The sequence below is a fragment of the Pteropus alecto genome, unplaced genomic scaffold, assembly GCF_000325575.1.
Source record: "Pteropus alecto unplaced genomic scaffold, ASM32557v1 scaffold61, whole genome shotgun sequence".
Taxonomy (NCBI): domain Eukaryota; kingdom Metazoa; phylum Chordata; class Mammalia; order Chiroptera; family Pteropodidae; genus Pteropus; species Pteropus alecto.
Genome location: NW_006434835.1, coordinates 16,673,225 through 16,677,956, shown reverse-complemented (window position 1 = coordinate 16,677,956; position 4,732 = coordinate 16,673,225).

Sequence of the window (4,732 nt, the reverse complement as noted above, 5' to 3'; positions counted from 1 at the left end):
TTTCAAAAGAAACACCTAATTTGTATTTTTGCAGGAAATTTCCCAATTTTTTAAAACACTGAGCAGGCCAAACAAAACATAGCTGCAGGCAAAATTCAGCCTGCAGGTAACCTGGGATATAAAGGTTTCTTGCTTTGTAATTATTCTTTTTTGAATTTTTATATTTTTAATTTTCGATGCTAGTTGACATACAATATAATATTGATTTACATTATGTAATTATTCTTGATGTGGCAAAAAGTGCTGTAGACTGGGAGTTTCTAGTTACAGTTATGTCAGTCAGGAGCTGTGTAACCTTGAGTAAGTTACATCTCCTCTCTGGGCCTCACTTTCCTCATCCATGCAATAAATGATCCTATTAAATGATTCCCAAAACCTTTTCAACTTGATAATTTTGTGGTTCTATGGCTTATCCTAAGTGGTGTGGGAAATCCTGTTTAATTGAATCATCTGATTGAGAGTTACCATAAATACGCACTAAACATAGATTGCCACATTTCAAAGAACTAAACTATAATACAGCATTGGTTAAATGAAATTCTCTAGGGTTAACTGGAAAATCCCGTTTTAATCAAGCTTATTGTTGAAAGACTTTCTAAAACGCCAGAGGTCGGTTTCCTGCCTTTCTAAGCACAGGAGATGCAGCAATGCTGGGCTAAGGGAACTGATGAGTCAATGTCTGGGGATGGCTCTGCCACCTGGGCTGGAGGGGTAGCAGCAGGGGGGGCCAGGAGGTCCTCAGGCCACTCCCAGCCAAGGGGCTGTTGCAGTCAAGGACCCCCTTCTTCACTCCCCCGCCCCAAGTCAGAAGAAAACTAAGGTGGGCCCCAGGGCTTTATACCCACTTTGAGAGAATACCTCACTCATAAACTGGGAATTAGCTGAAAACCGGCACTGTCTGGCATAGTGTTGAGGCTGAACGTCACGACACAGCCCAGGGCTCCTTCCTACTGAAAAGAGCAAGAGCTTTGGAGGCCGGAGGCGGATCTTAGTTGGAATGCATACTCTTCTGCTTCCTCGCTGTATGACTTTAAGCAAAGGCCTTCACCTTGATGAGTTGGTTTCCTCATATATAAATTAAAGATAACAATACTCTCTCACAGAGTTGTTATGAGGACTAAATGGAACCATGTCTGCTAAATGGCTCATGCAGTGTTTGGGATTAAAAAGTGCTAGATAAGTGAGAATCGTTATCCCATTAGGAAGTAACCATTTTTTATCAAAGGATCCAGTCTGATTCTTTGGTGGTTTTCTTTGTGAGGTTTGAAAGTCAATACCAGTCACTCTCTATCTTCCAGGACAGACATTTGAGAAACCAACTGTTTCCAGAATTAGATGTCTCTTGCCCTCTCTTCTCTTACATCCTATCCTATCATCCTGAAATAGAGACACCAGCCTTAAAATCAGAACCATGGTCTCAATTTTGCAACCGTCATACTAATAATTGATTCAGTTAAAAATCATCACTGAATGGAAAAGTTTGATGAGGACAGGATATTCATAGCTTAAAGTATCTCTCCCTGAATTACTTATTAATTACAAAGAGAATAACAGTAACTTTACAGTGGAAAAATGTGGCAGGCACCTCCTTAATCAAGTGATCAAAGTTAACGTCACCAATACTGGGACAACACAGACATCATGTGGCTCCCGAAAGAATGCACTAAGAAGAACACAGCATCACTTTTGTGCTATTTCTGCCAATAAATGCCTAACCTGAATCTAATCATGAGCGAAATCAGACTAACCCAAGCTGAGGGACCTTCTACAAAATAAGTGGCCTATACTCTTGAAAAATTTCAATGTCATGAAAAAGAAAGGCTGAGTAACTGTTCTAAATTAAAAACTGACAAGATATGACAATTCAATGGAATATGTTACCGTGAATTGGATCCTAGACTAAAAAAAAAAAAAGTCATTATAAATAACATTATTGGAACAATTGGATAAAATTTAATTTGGATTGTACATTAAATAATAGCATTATATCAATGTAAAGTCCTTGGTTTTGATTTTATGTAAAAGAATGTTCTTGTTCTTAAGAAATTCACACTGAAGTATTTAAGGGTAAAGAGGTATAACATCTGTAATTTACTCTAAAATAGTTCAAAAAAGGAAAAGTCGAAACATGTAAAAACACACTCAAGGATATTAAACGAGGCAAAATATTAACTGGTGAACATGAGTGAAGAGTACACAGGAGTCCTTCATACTATTCTTGCCACATTGTGGTAAGTTGAAATTATTTCAAAATAAAAAGTACAAAAGAAAAAAGTCAAAGCCAGGAATTGGAGCCAGGCATAGCCTCATGTCATTTGTCTCCGCAGTGTGGTGAAGGAGAAAGAGGCCCAATTTGGAAATAGAGTTCAAACTGCAAGATACTTAACATCCCTGACTTCTGCCTCTTCCCTCTGAAATGTCGATAATAACAATAATACCTCTCTCAGGGTCGTCAAGAGGGCTAAATGAGGTAGGTAGTCTATGCAAAAATTCTAGCACATGTCAAAATATTACTCACATATTCTACAAGGATATGCTGGTAAGGGTCCAGAAGTGGTAAATACAAGCAAAATTCTTGCCTTCATGTAGCTTATACTCTAGTCAAAAAGATGGAAAATAAATGCCTAAGTGAACAGGCAGACATATAACTATAAACAGCCATATATTCTATGAGGATAAAGGAGTGTGGTGGGAGAGATGGTGAGCCCCACCACATGTAGGGTGGTCATGGAAAGACTTACTGAGGAAATGACACTTAAGCTGAGACTGAAGAGCAGCGTGGGGGTGGCGGGGACAGCGAAGCAAAGGCACTGAGGAAGGCAAGAACTTGGTGCACACGAGGAACTGCTCCATTCCCTCCTGTGCTAGGGCCTATGTATGCTCCTTGACGGAAGGGGCAGCACAGTGCCCAGCATGGACTGGACACTCAGTGTCCGATGAGTGAATGAGCAACTGGTGTCCTTTGGTTTCAGTATTTGCCAGGAGTTTTCCCCTTGCCCAGCCCTTAGCCACACTATGTAGTAGAAAGGAAAGAGGCTTTTTCTGAACTGCCAACTCTGGAATTTTCCCCTCTATGGACAACTTGTTTAGATCATAGAGCTGGAAGGAACCCCAAATTCCCAAGCTCTCACCTCTCAAGTTCAAAGGAAGAAACAGAGGCCCAGGCTCAGGACAGACTGGCCGGAACCCATGGATCTGGTTGGGGGCCCATGCCCGGTACGTTCTCCAGCCCCGCCGCCTGCCTTGTTTATTTGTTCAACATGTTTGTTTCAGCCATGGCACAGCCTGTTCTGACTCTGGAACATTTCAGAGATGAGCCAAAAAATCACAGAAAAATGGTTTGTTCTTGGAGCTAAGGGGTGGGGCAGCCAAGGAGGGAGACAGGTTTCAGGCCAGCAGAGTTTTGGCTTGTCCTTTGCTGTCTTGTGTCTTTCTGCTCTTGGGAACCAATGGGACTCCAAAGGGATTTCCTGCCTTGGTTTCTCCAGGACTGTGATGTGGAAAGACTAGAACATTCAACTATAACTGGTTCTCTCCATCCTCATTAGCTCCCTTCCAAACCCCAGCTTCCACTCACTGAGTTCAAGCCACAACCCGGCCCACTTAATCAGCCTAGGAATGGAGGCGTTGGCTTCAGCACCTGTCCTTCTGTCCCCTCGGCCTGCAGCAACCTCCTTCTCCCTGCTTGTGAACTTCTGCTTATCCTTCAAAACCCAGCTGTTATATCACTACCTCTAAAACCCTGAACTGACTCCCCGGGTAGTCCGCCAGCTACTTTTAAAAAAGCCCAAGCAGGATAAACAAGATAGCTAAAATGCTGAATTCTTTGCTTTTGTCTGACTGGATACTAACTCAGTGCAGTAATGCTAATTATTATCTTGTGTTGATAAGAACTTATTTGCAGTTATATAAATATTTCATTACAAAAACACTTAGAAATGAATAATTAATACATGCAGGGGTTTTTTTTGGCTGACAAAATAATTTATTTAAATCTTAAGTCTAGGGTGGTAGAGGGGAGAAAGAAAGGATGACAGAAGGAATCCTGGTGATAAAAAGGTGAATCTAAGGTCCTATAGCCTTTTGATACACATGGCTGTCTCATTTCCCCAAAAGGCCTGGTACATGCTGTGAGCTTGGAAAGAATTCATTGAATACCATGCGTGTGTGAGGAAGCAGGAGTATGTGAAGATGATGACACTCCCTGGCCCCTGGGGTCATTGAAGCCTCTGTTAACCCTAGTTGGCAGTCCCATGGAGACCAGGCTAAGAACCAAGTCAGGAGCTGTCCTAGCCTCAGGCTCCTTTTTCCTAACTGGGTGACATGCCAATCCTTAGCACTCATCCAAGTAGCACTAAGATTGGTGAGAACCCGGGGACAGGGCCATGTATTCTGGAGCCTCTCCAAGGAGCAGAGGCAATAGCCTGCATTCCGATGCCCATTTCAGCCCCCTCTGCCCACTTTGCTTCAGGCAGCTCCCCAAGCAGAGTCTAGCCAGCTGTGGGAGGTACCGTTCTCCTGCCCTTCCAAGATTAGCTCAGACCTTAAAAAATCACAGCCTGGCGCCTGCTCTTCTTATGCCAAAGAAAACAGTAATGTCAGAAGCCTCCTTAGGTATCTGGAAGAGAACAGCTCCTTCTGCTCCCTCCCTTCCTTGTATGAGGTCATTAAATCAGGATGACAAAGCAAACAGTAACATGTGTTGGGACTTGTTCCCATAGATTCCAGGCTT